General features: G+C 37.1%; 1 pseudogene; it reads left to right on the top strand.

Moving 5' to 3' along the window:
* Positions 1 to 17,296, top strand: part of LOC105289188 — a 19,227-nt pseudogene extending 1,931 nt beyond the window's left edge.
* Positions 17,297 to 17,757: the final 461 nt, after the last annotated feature.

The following is a 17,757-nucleotide window of genomic DNA, read 5'->3' as shown; positions in this document are numbered from 1 at the left end:
AAGCGAATGTCTTATTCAAATCAACTCTGAGCTGATTATCAGATGTCCCAGACTGTATGACCACTCCAAAAGCAGCCATGGAAAGCTGATCTGTTCCTTCTCCCCACATGGCTAGTGGCAAATTGTGAAGGCCAAGCTGTCAACAATGATTTAACATTTATGAGTGCCTGAAGGGGCTAATAGTTCTGTTGGATATGCAGATACGTCAGATAAGTAAAAGTTGATTTCTACCCTCAGTGAGCTAGTGATAGAGTAGGTAAGAAAGACCATGTTTGGTAATAACAAAGAGCTCAGCCCTAGCTGGCTTGTTCACAGTATCCACAATCCCTTCCTTGTCCATTGCCCACTACATAATAGGTACACACTTAATTGAAAAAAAAAAAAATGGATTAGGGCAAGTAGTGAAGGCTTTGAAAAGGAAAACGGGTTCAGGTCCCACTCCTCCCATTGCCTTTCTAGTTACATTTTCTGCAGTCCCGCTCCCCATCCCAGCTCCCTGTAGCTTATCTCTCCAAGAATTAAGTGCCCTAAATCCTTTGAGTCCTCTAGTATGATATGTAAACCACCAGACCCCACCATGTGGCAGAGGCAAAATGGCAGGAGGAAATTAAATTTGCCTTGTGGGAGGGGGTAACAAAGTAATTGGCTTACAAGATTAATATTCATTTCCACCCACCTCCACCCACTGTGAATTTCATCCTCATGCATATGAGGCAGGGGCCTCCATGGTTGGCAAAGCCACTCTGCAAACAACTTGCAACAGAACGCTTTTATCGTAATGTTAAGGGGATTTTCCAAAGGAATTTCTTTTTTAGTCGCTTCCGGTAGAACTGTTTCTAACACTTTGCTTTTATATGAGAAAATCAGAAACCACCCAGAAAGTGGGATCCTCTTTTGCACATGGAAGTATTTCATTATACTGGGTGATAAGATAAAGTACATATCCCAGGCCAATGTGACCAAGCACAGACCTAGTAGAACAAAAGTACTGAGTGGGCTTCCCTCTTCTCACTTAGCCCTGAGGCTCAAAAAGGAAGTGCCCTTTTATACAGTTCATTCTAAGCAAGAATGATAGTTTCTGGCTCTTGAAAATTCTGAGAAGCAGACTGTAATTCTTGCTGTCATTTTAGAGCTATAGGCTTATAAGGCCACTTGAACACCAAAACAGACAATAGATCAGAGTTATGTCTTCTTCATAAAATTTTTAGAGCTAGAAAGCACCTTAGCTATCATCTACTCAAAAATCATTTGATCATGAAACATTTTTGTCCAATTCTGCATTGACAGAACTTCAACAAGAATCCATGGACTAGAATGTATACTACTACAGTGACCTCATGGACCAATTGATTGGTGAATAAAGTGATGCTGATGAAATGTGGGCTCTGGATGTTAAGTATTTCACTCAGGATCAGAGATTGGCTGAACAAGGACTCCAGTTTCCTCAGTCACAGTTCAGTGTGTTAGCTCTCAATTACAACACATCCCTGTTCTTTAAAGTTCTTTAGCAGTTTTACCAAAAGAAAAGGCATCAATGTTTTCCAAAATAATAGTTCCAGCCTTGCTGCTTGTTTAAAGAATGATTTAAGTAAATATACACATCTAAGTAAAATTAAGTAGCCTTTTGTCTAATCTTAATTTAATACCAACACTTTACCTATTTGGCCTCAAAACTCCCAGTGGCTTTGCAAGAGTTCAAAATTCCTTCTGTCTTTCTTGTTCATCTCTTCTTCCAAAGAATCCTAAATCCGACTGGCTATTCACCAAGGAGAAAGCCACTCTCTTGCTTCCTTGCCCCCCCCCCCTCCGCCCCGCCTCACTCCTGTAATCTTCTAATTACTCCTCAACACCATGAGGAAAAAGCAGAAGCCCAAAGCAGCACCCATGACAAACCCTGGGCACCTGAGATGTCGCATAAGGGACATGCACAGCTCTGGGCCCTTCACCAAGCCTCCTTTCCTTACTCTTCTTCTAGCTGCACCTTCACATAAGTGACTCCTTCAGCCAGAGTTCACAGGATTTGCCCATTGGGACACACTACTCTTTTTTAAAGAGTCCACTCTACCATTTTCACAGTTTAACTTTTAAAGAATATCATAACGTTTTAAAATCAGAGTTATTCCACATATGTCAATAAACCTATATTTTGGAAATACTTCTTTTTCTATGATCATTTTTAATAACTTCTAGATGCTGTGTAGAAGTATTCGTTAGTAAAAATATTTTCCATACAATAAAATGGAAAAACTGTGAAGTGACTTTCCCATAAAGCTGATTAGACTCAGGCTGTAAGCCCAGGTCTCATGAGACATTGACTAATACTTTCTTAGTGATACCTCTTTATGATCCAGGCGTAAGGCTTCATCACAACAGATTATATAAATATACAATGGAAACACTGAATTCCAGGTCAGTGGCAAAATGCTGCAGGCTCCAGAATGAAAGACTGCACGAAGGCCCACTCCGGAGCATCAGCAGATACACTCTCATCTTGCATGGAGAGCTGCCCTTTATTTGTGGCCCAGACAACACGCCCTTAACCCAGAAAACTTAAAGACTTCGGTGGACTTAGGGCTTGAATTTTTGTATATATACTCGTATAACTTTTTAATAATTTAATAATTGTTTTCCCCTGCCTGACAGATTATTTACACAAATAGATGTGCAAATTGTGCAAAACTGTAGGAAAATGCCATTAATTTTGACAAAGAATGTACCTGCTCTATTCCTTTTTACCTTTCGGAGACAGTGCAGGTAAGTGAAATTCAGGAGCTGATCTCCTATTTCGCACTTGGCATGATTTCCACCAAATGCTTCTCAAAACTCAAAATACAAAAACCAAGACAGGGTGCGGGTGGGGGATCTTATAAAGTGTTGTGTTCATGTGCGACTTTTTTCCTTGAAAATTTTATTCTTCATTTCTAAGTTTCCAGATTCTTTACTTACCCAACTTTGTAACATAATTCTCAACATCAATCAAATAGGTTTTACTCCAAATGTGAGCACAAGAAGGACCCGTAGAGACAACTGAATCTAACCACTCATTTTATAGTGAGAAAATTAATGGGCTGAGAGGATAAGTGACTTGACCAAAGGTCACACAGTGTGTTAATGTCAGGGGGTCACACACCTAGTGGGATTCTCCTTGAGTCTCCTTAAGTCATTCTGCATATGCAATTGGCTTATCCCAATCATTTTGCATAAGCAATTGCCTAATCTCTAAAGCAACACTTGTCCTGGCTGTCAGGCACTGTGAGAAATGCCAAAGAAATAATAAGAGAAGTCCCTGCTCTCCGGATGATTAAAGTCTTGTGTTAGTCCAGGTCCTCTGAGAAGCAAATGCCAAGACAGGATTAGACACGCAAGAGATTTATTGTGGGAACTGCCTGTAAGGGAAAATAAGGAGGGAGCCAGAGGAGGCTGGGAGAGCAGAGCAGTCAGGCTACAACACAGTTCTAGGACCCCTGTGAAGGAGAGGGAAGGGGAAAAGGAAAGAGGGAGAGAAGGAAAGGAAGAAGAGAAAGAAGGATACGTAAGAAGGATGGGAGGAACAGGAGGAAAGGAAGGAAGGAAGATAGGTCTTGGCAGTTGCATTCTTAAGAAAGTTTCGGCAAGGCTCCGTGAACTTGCAAGGTTACCAGTGACTTCCACGTGGATAAATCCAGCAGTGAGTCCTTAGTGCCCTGTCAGCCCACTGAATACAGGTGATCTCTCCCTCGTCCTTGACACACGTTCTTCTCTTGGCTCTCAGGATACCACACTCTTGGATTTCTTCCTAGCTCTCTGGCTACCTTTCTTTGGTTCCTTTTCCTCAAACTCTGTGTTGAGATCTCCAAAGCTTTCGTCTTAATCTTCAGTCATCTTCTCCTCTCTATATGCACTTAATTCCTTGGAAACATTTCCCTCCTGGCTTTAAATGCCATCTATTGCCAACATTCTTTTATATCTGTAACCCAAACCTCTCTTCCGATATCCACGCTTGTATATCCACCTACCTTCCTAATGTCAGGATTTGAATGATTACTACATATCTAAACTCAACATTTCCAAAACTGAACTGATATCCATTTTGCCCCTTGTCTCCCCTCCAAAATAAAACTGTATTCCACCCCAGACTTCTCAGTCTCAGCTAATAGCAGCTCCATCCTTCTGGTACCCAGACCAAAGGCCCAGGAGTCATTCTTGACTCTTTCCATTCTCTCACCTCTGCTACTAGTATCTAGTTCCGAGCTACATTCAACTCTCACCTAAATTTTTGTAATAACCTCCTCACAGGCCTTCCTGTTTACATCGGTGTGTCAACATAGCAGCCAAGGTTAACTTTTTAAAGCATAAGTTATATCATTTTATTACTCCTTCGCTTATAAATCCCTGCAATGGCTCCTCTTTCCACTAAATGAAAAAGCTTAGGGCTTTACAAGGCCTTACATGATCTGGCTCCATATTTCCTCTCTGAGCCTATCTCTCCATTCTCTTCCCCACAGCTCCACTCTGACCACACTGGATTTCTCAGTCCTCATACAAGTCTGGCATATTCTTTCTTGCCTTGCTCCCTGTACCTGATAGCCACTTGGCTAACTCCCCTACCTCCTTCAGGTCTTGGCTCAATTCTCACCTCAGTAAGGCTTATGCTGGCCATGTTATTTCATACTGCAGCTTGTCTCCTCACCCTACCCCTACACTCCTGATCCTTGTTACCTTGCTGTAATTTCAACTTTTTCCATAGTACTTATCACCTTCTAATATATTATAGAAATTAACAGTTTATTATATGTATTGCTTATTGTCTCTCTCTGTATCTCAAGCACCTGTAACAATGCCTGGCATACTATAGGTGCTCAATTAATGTTTACTGAGTGAATATATGAATCTTCCTCCATATTTCACATGGTAGATGCTCAAAATATTTGCTAAAATATTAAATGAATGAAGGAAAGATAAAGTGCCAAATGATATGGCTTTATGTTCTAAGAAGCTTTGATTTTATGTCATTTATTTCCCCCTTGATGCCAGATGAAAGCATGTTGGCATCAGTAATATTCTGAATACATTTATATTGATTATGCCTAGCTCTAATCATTTTCATGAGTAAATCAGATTTAAATGATAAAGAAATTACTGAGTTATACTTGGGTTATAAGTGAAATCTATATAAAGTCAGTGGATAAGTTTTACATATGTGTTCTTTTATTATAGGTCGAAATTCTCATTCTCTGTAGCCGTGCCCTTTCTTGCCTTCCTCAGCTCCCCATGCTGCCCTCTCCCACCCTGAAAGTAAAAGTTAGTGCGCTTAACTGGTGAGCGGGGAGGCTTAAAACAAGAGATTTGTTCTCTCACAATTCTGGAAGTCAGAAGACTGAAATCAGTGTGTCAAGTAGGGTTGTTCCTTCTTGGGGGCTTAAATATTTAAAGAACAAATCCAAAGAATAAAATATTTAAAGGGCTTCAGTTCCCATCAATCTGTGTCCTTTGAAACTCCAAAGGCAAATGAAGTGTTACCAGCTGCTAACCATTCCTTTCAGGCAAAGGCTTTTTCATAAAAATCCAGCCAACCACTTAGGGCAATCACAGGGTCTTCCACTCACCAGTTGGCACACATGACATGCTTGGCGATGAATCCCTGTGAGACTCTCTGCCTTAAACTCAGAATCCTGCACAGAGTGCCACTGATTTAAAGAGAAGAAACACCATAAACACCATTAGTGCCTCCAGGACTAATCAAAAAGATGATCTTGGAGGCCTTGTTAAGCCAAACCTTGGACAAAGAATCATTGAAAAAAGATTATTAAAACACTCCTGTTCCTAGTGTGGTGAGTGTTCTCTGCCTGTTTATTTTATCACTGACATGAATATATAACTTTGAGTAAGTAGAATTCTCTTAGTTTCCAAGAAAATGTATGGTAAATTCCTTTCTGTGGATTTCATATTTTCTGTAGTTAAGGATCAACAATAGAGGTTTCCTCTTTGGGTGAGGAAATGTAATCAGTCATTCCCACTATACCTAGCTTATTCACCTTCACATCCACATTTTCTGTTTATTATGTTGAAGCCTGCCTCTTTGTCAGGGCCCAGCAATTCCCATTCCCAATATCCTAAAGATTTTTCTCTTACAAGTGACTAAGCTCTCCAGCTTTTGTTGTTTTCCGTAACTGCCCACACTTACCATGACCTTTATTTCCAGCCTACTCTGGGTACCAGCTCCCATTTTCCATCCTTTTACAGTTCCTTGGGATGGGACCAAAAGCTTTTCCAAATGCTGTTTTTGCATAATGTAAGAAAATCAATTGACTCGGAATTGTAAAGGAATACTTTGGTATTTCTAGCACTCAATATGGCATCTAACATGGGACTAATTTAATAAAAGTTAGACCTTCATATATTTTTGGATGCAGACAGTAGGTAGAATGTTGATTATGAACACCTACATTGGTTATTTCTGGTTGCATCATATATGCTGTTAGTAAGATCTGTATCAAGTCTGCCTAGAGAATTTCCAGGGCCTTGGTATGTCACCATAAAGGTAGAAGCATGATGATAACCTGTGACTGGGCAGCCTCATACAGCAGTATACTTGAAAAGGCATGTCTCTCATGGTAACAAGGCAACTTACTTACTGCTAAGGTGCAAATTACCTTTTTTTGAATCAGTGAATTTTTCCATCTTTTTGTCCATAACAACTGCCTTACAGTTTCTTGAGCAAGTACTACATGCCAGGTACTAAGCTAAATCCTAGGGATAAAAAGACAAAAATATCTGGAACCAGACCACAAAAAGCCAACCTCTTTTCACATGCCCAATATACACATGCACCTAAATGTGCTTAGTGGCTCCAATTTTAAATTGTGCTTTGTGGCCTTCCTTTGAAATCATGTGACTTTTGATGCCTACCACAACCCCTAGGCAAAGCATTTTTCCTAGTTTTGCTGGGAAATAACAATGTTTGTGAAATCAAATTCTCTATATTGAGAATATAAAGCCTGGTTATAAAAATTTTTTCTAAGGCAGGAATGCAGTAACCCTTATAAAAATATTAAAAAATAAGTGATTTAGTCATTTTAATTATTTCGTATAGACCAAGATTTTCCAACACTGATTTTTTTAAATGATTTCTTGGGTTTCTATTTGATGTAAAGAAATTTTCAGTTCCCATCATTTTTTTCTGTACTACCTTCTATATTTAAAAAATCTTGTCCATGTTTATTAATATTCCAGTTTATTTTCCTTACTCTCTTCTTATTTTTTGCATTTCTCTCTTACAGGGTAATGTTTATATGTACTATGAATTGTATGGCTTCACTCAGAACCTCTATCAATATATTCTATCCAGAAGTAATAGCCAACTGATGGGTAGAGATATAAAGGTAAAGCTTTATTTACTTTGGCATAATACTCTTCAAAAAAAAAAACTAGATATATCTTTCAGTCTAAAAGAAAGTATGGAAAATAAACTCAAGCTATGGTTTTACAACACAGAATTGCTCATTTCATTCTTGAATAAATTGAAGGGGCTAGGTATTCAGGATAACTGCTGTAGAGAAAGAGTATTTTCCGTCTTCAGAGCAGTAATGTAAACCTTGTCCAATTGAATGGTTATCCTTTCATGCACCAATTTTTTATTTGACAGCATTTTATATTAAAATTGGATACATATTGGATTGTCCAAGTCTTCGTAATAATGAATCTGTCAGAAGGGCAAATCTTCAAGTACCTTTCAACCATAATATAGGATTTTATGTTTCTGTTAATAAAGGTGATGGCATGTTAGAGCTGCTTCAAACAGTAGAGTTTTGGCTTCTTTGAATGACTGACGCATTGAATAGATTTCAATATTGTTTCTTCACACTTAATTTTGTAGTTGTCTTTAAAGTTGTTATTTCAGGTGATAGATGCACCAACCATTTCGATAGTAACCTTGAGTGGTTGGTCTCAGTCTGGCTCACCCTATATCTAGCATTGTCTTTCTTATAATTGGGGTCTTCAGTCTAGCCAAATTTAAGGAAATTAGGCTCCAGTTGAATAAAAGCCTTTGGTTTAATTGAATACCCTTTCAGACCTAGGATTACAAAATTTTATTCTTGATAGATGATATTCAGCATGCTAGCAAGAAAAGCTAGAAGGAAACCTTTTCTATACTGACATTATTATATAAAAGTGATAAACAAATTAACAACCACTCTTTTAAAAATATATTCTGATTTGCGGGTAGATGGATTCCCTGTGATAACCAGCTGTAGACCCATGATTTTTATACTTTTTGGAATGTAAATTATGCTTCAATAAAAAAAAAGGTGTTAAAAAGTGTTCTCCAGTGTAGACTCAGGGTAATACTTAGCACAGCCAGCAAGGTAAAGTTTCTTCCTACAGACATATTTGGTATGTTACGGATTTAATAAGGAGGAAAAAAATGTGTGCATGTGCGCGCGCGCGCACACACACACACACACACACACACACACACACACACCCTCCAAAATACAAAAATTTTCTAGTCTAAGTGAGCCAGAAGCCAGGAAAAATCAGTTAACAGTCCATAATGTTAGCCTGTGCCAATAAATCAGTATGGGTCGATTACATTGCCAGTGTTCTCACTTTCAACATTCTGAGGGAGTTTACCAAAAGCATTTCTCATTCCTGTATTATCTTGTATCCAGGATGTTGAAAACTGTGCTCCATTCAAAAAGTACCGCAATGGGACTCCATCGCTCCTTGTGGTGCTAAGGCCAACAGCATATTCAATGGTAGGTGACTTTTTCTATCTCCCCAGTGTGCTCTTTCACAAGTATGTAAAACCTAAATGTCCAGAAGATCACCTCTGCAGCTGAATGGCAGTTCTCTTTTTTATTTTTTTAATTTTGTATTCATTCCCCACTGATTTACAGCATTTCATTGCAAGTAAGTTCTTCCTTACCAGAGATTTGAAGTAGTTAGGGACATGAGTTAAATGCAGATTAAGAGTATTTTTCAATAATTGGGGCCTTGGCAAAAAGAAGAATAGTCGTGTAATTCCAGCATCTGTGGTATGTAGGCATGTTGAGAATCTGCTAAAACCCTGGTTTCTTTTTTATTTGTGTCTGGTTTTGCATGTCAAGGGGTGGGAAATGCTTGCTTACATCTCTAACATAATTTTTAATTTCCTTACAGACGCCATTCTTTCATACAACCTTAATTCATCTATACACATCAGAATGCCAATGCTATCGAGTGACATTTTGTGGTGGACAGATAAATATGTCAAGTTTCAGAATCCAAGTTCCAGTCTTCCTAGTGCATTTGCAGGTAAGATCTATACATTAGCTTAATATATTTTATCCCTTTATGGAAACTTTGTTTTTTATGTGTGGGCAGATATTTATGATTCCTCTTTATTTCCTTCTTTATTGACTTCCTTTGTGTTCTAACTTTTCCTGCTTATGGACATTTCCATCACATACCTATCAGAAACACAAAATGGTTGGTGCCCTGGTTCTTTCATGTTTATCATTTATAAAAAGGCAATGTTGTAAGAAACTTCATGCTGCATCTAAAATTAGGATAACCATGTAATTCATTGTCTCAACTGGTACACTTTCGAGAGTGAAAGGGAGCACTAGAATAAAGTTATATGTTTATTTGAAATTTTTATTTATTAATCAATACATCTACATTACCATTTTGGTAGACCTATAAAATAATTCTATTGCAAACTACTTTAAAAATACAATTCTTTAAAATATTAAAATAACATCTGTGTACATTAAACCAACTTTTAGAAGAAAACTATTATCTAAAGATGAAAAGATAATATAAGCAGAATAACTATTCTGGATACATAGTCACATACTTTAACTACTTTCTTGGCCATATCTGTCTTCATTACATGCTCCTGTATTTTTCTAATGAATTCGAGGGGGGTTTTTAATTCTTTAAAAAAATATTTTTTATTAAAGTATTCTTTTCAGTTTTTTCACAAAATTACCTGCAATCTTTTTAAAAGTTTCATTTTATGGTTAATCAATTTTAATTTGTTAACATCTCTAATTGATTCTTCTCTTTTGACTCTAATTTTTCTAACAGAGAAAATATCTGTAGGTGCCGAGGTACCTGTTTTGCTCACAGCCAATTTTACTAAATGGAGGATATTCTCAATTTCAGTTTTTTGTATTGAAATATGCTAGTATTGTAACCCAAATATTTTCATAGGCACGCTCTTAACTTCATATTTTTTCAAATTATGATTCTTTTGAATGTATTATCAAATTCAGGTGCTACAAAATCTTATACCTTCTTGATATCATTTAATTCTAGTAGTGAAGAAAACGTTATCCAGTTAAAAATAGGAGCGCCATCAAAAGAGATTTCATATAAATTGAGATATTCTAAAGCACAATTATAGAATTTAAAAATTAAATCTTGTACATACTTTGAACTCTAATTATGTAATATGTTCAATTATTCCTTTGCTTTTATAAGGGTAAATTTTAATATTTTCCTGTTGCAAGCATTGTTTTCAATAATTACAATTTACTAAATCTTCAAAAACTAAAGTTTTTTGGCATTCCATATTTAGGATACTTTCTAAATTTTTTTCAACTATTTTGAACAAAATTCAACCAAAAGTTAGAGGGTTCAGTTACCAAAAAAGTTCAGAATTATTGCAGGACGCATCATTTGATATACAAAATAGTTCTGTAAGGACTCAGACATTTCTAAAATGTTCTGGTTGGCGATGTGTAGAAAGACAGACCACATATACTACCATACTGAAGCATTTCTTTCATTTAACATCTACGTCATTGTAAAAATTTTGCAGTTCAGTTTCTCTAACTGAATATACAAAAATATTTAAATTTTCATGACTACAGCTTTTCTTTTGACTAATAAAATGTTGCAGCTTATTTAGATATGATTATGAATTACGTGTGTACCTCCATCAGTTTTAAGCACATTTCTCTTTAAATTTCTCAATTTACTAAGAATATTATTTTTACTCGGATGTTGTGTTCCACCAAATTTGTATTTATGTTATCACTGTAAAACAAAAAAATTTACACTTGATTGTTGAATTTTTAAACTGAATTTATAGTAATATTTATAATAATATTAGAGGTTTTATCTTTCATGATTGAATATCAAAAAGCTTTGCTCCGATTCCATGAAGAAGCAAACCAAAAAATCCAAACCATTATTATGATTAACTTATTCTGATTTTTTTTATTTGAAGCCTCTGAAGACACTGATATAAAACTGGCCTCGTTTAACTATTTACAGAGTTCCTTTTGGGCTAATGGATCCAACACATTAAAGTTTTCCTTTGATTTAAAAAAAAAAAGTAATAAAAAAATGAAACTAGAAGGAAACTCATTTTGTCTAAAAAGGTCATGCTCACATAATGATATATAGAAACGGACCTTCTGTAGCTACACAAGGTAAATAAAGCATTGTCTTTGGATACTCTTTTAAAAATAAGCACAAACTTTTGACGTAGATTCTGATGTTTTTCAGCAAGATTCTGATATTTTTCAGCAAATTTACGTCTTTTGATTTTCATGTAGGTCATTGACATCATGATGGTTCCCATGGTAGTGGATAAATATCAACCAACGTGGCAAGTATCACATTTGTCAACTTGCTTGAGAAACTGTATTTAATTTTACATCAAACATACATATTCTAATTTTTAGCTCTTCAGAGCTAAAAGGATTTATTAGCAAATAGAAAACTAATACCAAAAAATAAAATAGTTCTATATTTACACTATGTGATAAGTAACAAAACCAGTTTTGCCAGAGTTCAAACTGCTCAGCAAGACTGCTCAGCATCAATTCCCACACTGTGTCATGTACATATAACATAACCTATAATTTCCCACGTTTCCCACTGATCCCACTGACTTGCAGCCTGGCAGCTTCATGAGTCTCCGAGGCCAAGACAGAGACCATGACCTAACTGGCTGGAATGTCAAGCAGCTGGCAGGGGTCACTGGGAAATGTTGTTTTGACTGAAAGGGTCTCTGGTTATCTTTCATTAATCACATGTTAAAGTAAGCACTCCTTTCAATGCACATAGGTATCACACACTATAGCTAAAATCATGGTTGAAAGCTGGAAGGATAAAATCACAGGTACATTATTTGGGATAAGTGCTAAATCAGATGGGATAACAGACAACAGATATAAACTGGGACCATCTTAGGCAAACTGGCATGTATGGTCACTGTATATTTGAATTCCTAGTATTTTTTAAAGGAACTTGGCAACATTTTAATGTTTTGTTTTACCACATAACCACAGGCCTAATAACACCAAGAGTCCTTGACTTTCTCTCATCTCCCACTGCACTTTGTTCTTAACCTCTATCATAAGAGTTACCACATTATACAGACTTAAGTGGGGATGGTGGTATTCAAACGATCTATTCAAATGATCTGTTTGAATACCACCATCCCCACTTAAGTCTGTAAATTCCTTGAGGAAAGGGGTTGAATCTTATGCTGTTTTGTATCCCTGGTGCTTGATATATAGTGAGCAATCAAGAAATGCTTATTGTTGAATGAATGGACAACTACAAATGACCAACTGAACTTGGAAAATGAAGGAAGTTGGTGCCTCTTAGACCATGTTTCCCATACTCTCTTGGTGACATGGGCTCTAAATGGATCAGGAGTTAGTAAGAAAGGACATGCTTGAACCTGCATTTTTAACACTCTCCCTGGGTGATTCAGATGTCAGTGCTCCACAGGACACATTGCCCTTGGGGCATGAACTATGGCTAAAGTAGAGAGAGGGTGCCTATCTAGCATTTTGGATCCTACAAATAGTAGAACCAGTTTTATAGAAATGAAAAGTCCATTAAACAATTTTCTATCATTGACCAGCTCTTTAAAATTCAATATAGTTTTTATCACCAACCTCTGTCAACTTTAATTGGAATTTCTCATCCCTTTATCAAGCATTTATTGAACACCTCTTCTTTGCCAGGCACTGGACTAAATGCCAATGGGAAAAAAAAATGAGGAAGACACTGTACTCAAGAGTCTGCTGTAGAGTGAGAGAGACAAACATGCCCACTGCGGTAAAGTGGGCAGCGTGAGAATAATAGTAAACTCAACAGACTAGCCTCCTGGCCCTGGCCCTCACCCTGTGCAGAATTCCAGTGTTGCTATAGTGCTCAAACCTGCAGGCTCCTTGGCTTTCGAACAGGCTAGCAACACCTGTACTCTCCACCTTGTCTATTTACCATTTCCTCCTCCTTGCTTCCAACTTCCAGCTCTTAGGCACAGTGCTGGGGAGAATACCTATGTAACACAATCTTCAAGCACTTTCGTGATTATCTCCTTAGAATACATTCGTAGAAGTAGAATTTCTAGGCCAAAATGTATGCAAAATATATTAAAGATATTGATGCATGTTCCTAGATTGCTAGAGATGTTAGTTCACAAACCTGTCTGCTCTGAACAAGAGTTCCCATTTTCACTGCCTCATCAACGGTTATCACTCTTTTTTCTTTAAACATTAATTACCATTTTCTTTAAACATTAGATGAATGGGTATTTTTAGTAATTTGCTCTCTTTAGATTACTAGTAAAGAAAATAAAAAGACATTCCCTATGATGCTATCACAGAATACAATGCTATTATTTTGCTCTTCCCATTTTTTCAATGCTTCATTTTGGATGCATAATATGCTGCTTTCTTTTTTTTATTTATTTTTTATTATGGTGACATTGGTTAACAAAATCCAGTAAGTTTCAGGTGTACAGTTCGACAATAAGGCATATATATACATTGCATTGTGAGTTCACCACCCATAGTTAGATTTCTTTCTGTCACCACATATTTGACCCCCTTTACCTCATCTACCTGTATTTTTTTTAATCCTATGAAAATATCATTAGCATTTTCTTAGAGTCTTTATTAACTATTATTTTTAATAGTTGCATACTCAGGTAGTTTACACATAAACAGAAACACACACACACACATGCAGATACACTTTTTTAAAAAGTCTAATTTTTATTTCTCTTTTCTCAAGAATGCAAAACCTATTTTATTCTCTACATTCTAAGGAAAACTTAAGGGGGTAGATTATTTTTCTCAACCATGTCCATTATTTTCTTCCTACAGGAACCACAAAGCCCCCATACTGGCCTAAGCCTGTCTATGAACTGGACGACGAGGATTCAGGAAACAATGGCTTCACTAATGATCACTTCATTGTGTGGATGCGAACAGCTGCCTTTCCCATTTTCAAAAAACTGTACCATCAACTCAGTTGAATACTGTATTTTACTGAAGCCTTGCCTGCTAGTAATTATAGTTTCAATATAACCTACAGTATCCTTTTATATCACTTCTTTCTAGGATGAAGGAAAGTCAGTGTCCATCTGAGCACTAGTTGTTGAATTATATCATTTTGTACTTTTCTAGTCTCCAATAAAATCTATCATCTATCTATCTATAGAAATACATAGTTTTCTTACAGGTAGTACTGTCACTCCATCACGATATGGCTGTTTGTCTCCACTTTATATATTCAAATATGTACTTTTTTTTTTTAAGGAATAGCAGTTAATGGCGGTATCAGGTTAGTAGATAGGGACCAGTAAGGAAGGACTCTTTCTGTTCCCCAAGAAAAATTAAATAACACTGGACCTAGAGATCTAAAACAGTGAAGTGAAGTCTGCTCTATAAGATGGGATGAGATGGAGGATCGTGGAAATAAAATGAAAGTGGTCTAATAAGGAGTAAATTTGGAATATGGACAAAAATAACTAACACAGAAATACTGTAGAACCTTTTATTCTAGACAAAAGTATCACAAACCAAATTGCCCTGGACTCTAGGGGCAAGTGCAGTTCTTCCAACCCACGTGGGCTCTGCACTTAAGAAGCTGTGTTCTTTCCCCTCTTAGGTATGAAGCCAGCGAGTAGGAGTCAGTGCCTTGATTGCGGACATGCAGTCCAAGTTGGGAGACATATGCTTTAATATGAGATTCTGAATTTTTTCACTTAATTAAAAAATGCAGATGTAACTCTTGATTTTAAAACAAAAAGTACTCAACTTCGAAATAACACCAAACGCTATCTTTGAAAAACTTTATGTTTAAACATAATTTACACTAACTCTGTCTTCAGGCTTAATTTTAAAGTCTCTTCCTGATTCTCCCCGAGGCAGAATTCTCTGGAAGGAAGAATCTTTCCAGGGCTTGTACACAGCTTTGAGATGTCACCTGAGTTAGATGTCAGATCAGCACTCTCTCAGCCATCTCAGGGCTGCTGGCTAGGAGTTGTTTATGGGACCCCCAACAGGCCAGAAGATCTTAACACAAAATATCTCCTTAGTTTCTTTGCCTCTCAGAGAGCTTGAATGAGAAATTCTTGAAAGTGAGTGAATGACTTCATGTGCTCCAGTTCCCTGCTCCATCTTTTCTTCTTTTCTGTCCTAGAGTATGGACATCTCTATCTTGATGGGATTAGGGACATTCCTTAATCAGAGCTAACTCCCTGATGTGACACCATCTCTACCTATCAGCTTGTTGCCTCCTTTTGTTTACTGACCAGGAGTACTGTTTGCTTTTAGCAGGATCTCTAATTCTCTTCTGTGAAAATGAAAGCCACGAATTGCTTTCTTATGCAGCAGTATACATACAGATCAAAGAGTACACCATGGAATATTACTTTTAAAATAAGATTTCAGCAACTCCTCTCCCTCCCCACAAAAAAAAAAAAAAAAAAAATGAGATTGAAAGTTGCTTGACAATGGTCTCTGGAGTTGGATCTTCTGACCCCATCGGCTCTGTCTGTGATTGCCTTACCAGTAAAACAGTTATCGTTGCAATAAAGAAACATCATCATCATCATCATCATAATAATAATAATAATAAAACACATGTACTGCTGTTCTCACAATGCATGACAGTGAGTTTGGGGTTGAGAGGAAGAGGGAGTCCATGTTGCAAACAAAGAAGACACTCTATTTCTCCTCTTGAGATAAGCTTTCCTTGGGTTACTTCGTTGACAATCATATTTTTAATGCTGATGACTCTCAAATCTAAATCTTCCACACAGAACCTCAATCCCGAGCTTCAGTCCTATCTTTGCACTACCTTTGTTGAGCCCTGGTGTGAGTATTATCCAATCAGACTCATGGCCTGGCTAATATGCACAGAGAATAACAGCCTGAGCTGCAGAAAACGCCTACCACTTCTAACCAAAACGAGATGTTCTTTGTGGGAAGAAAAGACCCTCTTAATGGAACTGAGGGAGAGAGAAAACAGGCAGATGAGCTGAAGTGGCACCCAAGGACCTGATGACAATGAGGAATTTTGATGTAAAAGAAAGAGAACTAGTTTCCTAACAAGTTTCCCTTGTGCCTTTAAATAGCACTGTTGCCAAATGATTTGAGGCCTTTAAGAGCTTTGCTGGGAAATGCTGCTGTCCTGTGCCGTTGCTATGAGAAGCCTTTATTTGTTTATTAGTTTGGTTTACAAAAGACACCAGATGTTTAAAAACCTCAGGCCACATGCATAATCAAAATTACATCATTAAAATGCTAATGGTAGCAAACCCACTTCAAACATTTTCTCCCCAGCTGTGAGGGATGCTGGCTTTTTCAAAACCCAAAAGAATACCACACCTTTACTTTTCCCACCAAAAATGTTTTGCCATCTAGCTCACTATTTTTGTGTTCTTCACTCCTCTTGAAGAATTTTCCCTGAGATTGGAATTCAAACTTTAGCCTATGAAGGACTTTAGGCTACCCTGGGTCTCCTGGTTCATAAAACAAAACTTTAAGTTTGCTGTAAAACCTACCTATATTCTTTTCATTTCTTCAGTTTTAAATATATTTGTTCATTATTTAGTTGTCTATAAGTCATTCATATCTGTGTAAGAATCTCTTTTGTAGATTATAACTATGTAGGGGGAAGGCTTATTTTCTCTTAATTTCATTCCAGCAAGATAAAATATACTACTTGGTAAAGACTGAACTGCATGAAATTGAATATTCAACCTTTTTTAACTGTAAAAACAACTATTTTATATGGTTCAACCTAATGTATTTAGGACATATACAGTGGTAGAGCTGAAAAGTTCAAAGACAGATCCTTAATAGGTTTTCTTTTCTTAGACTTTCCAGTATCCAGGTTCCAAGGGAAAAAATCAGTTGTTCTTTCCACCCTGTCATAGAGTGGAGGCAGTAGCCTTTTCTTAGGTCTCACCTACACAGTGACAGGAGCCATAACGTGGTTGGCCTCCTCTTCCATGGTGGCAGTTCACTTGGTGCTGAAAGAAAGGAAAATGTCCTGCCCCCAGCAGTAAAGTCAAGCTTGAAAAAGAAAAGCAAAAAACACAGAAATGGACAGTGAAGTAACAAAGCCAAAGATCTCTGACAAAACTCGAAATGACTGGGATTCTTCATCAAGAGAAACTGAATTGATGGACCAAGTGCAATCCCAGGTAGATAAATAATAAGAGGAGAAGGAGAAGGAAAAGGCATAATTATGTATAGTAAAATGTCCTTGGTATGGGGATGATAAATCATCCTTGAGCTCTAAACCAAGTCTCAGATATTTACTTGGAGTACCATCAGCAGGCAAGAGTAAGTGGGTCTGGGGTCCCCAAGATTAGCTGAATCCTTTTAACCATCAGTCAGGCTCAGACCACAGGTCTTTATCGGCTGGTTGAAATTATTATAGACCACCCAACAGCAATTGTTGAGCATTGAATTGAGAAATCAGGATGAATCTTGAAAACCGATTTACACAATATTCTCTCCTTTC

The sequence above is a fragment of the Pteropus vampyrus genome, unplaced genomic scaffold (assembly GCF_000151845.1).
Source record: "Pteropus vampyrus isolate Shadow unplaced genomic scaffold, Pvam_2.0 Scaffold1, whole genome shotgun sequence".
NCBI classification, from domain to species: Eukaryota; Metazoa; Chordata; class Mammalia; order Chiroptera; family Pteropodidae; genus Pteropus; species Pteropus vampyrus.
The sequence above is the reverse complement of the archived record's forward strand: the minus strand, read 5'-3'. Positions and strand labels throughout refer to the sequence as shown.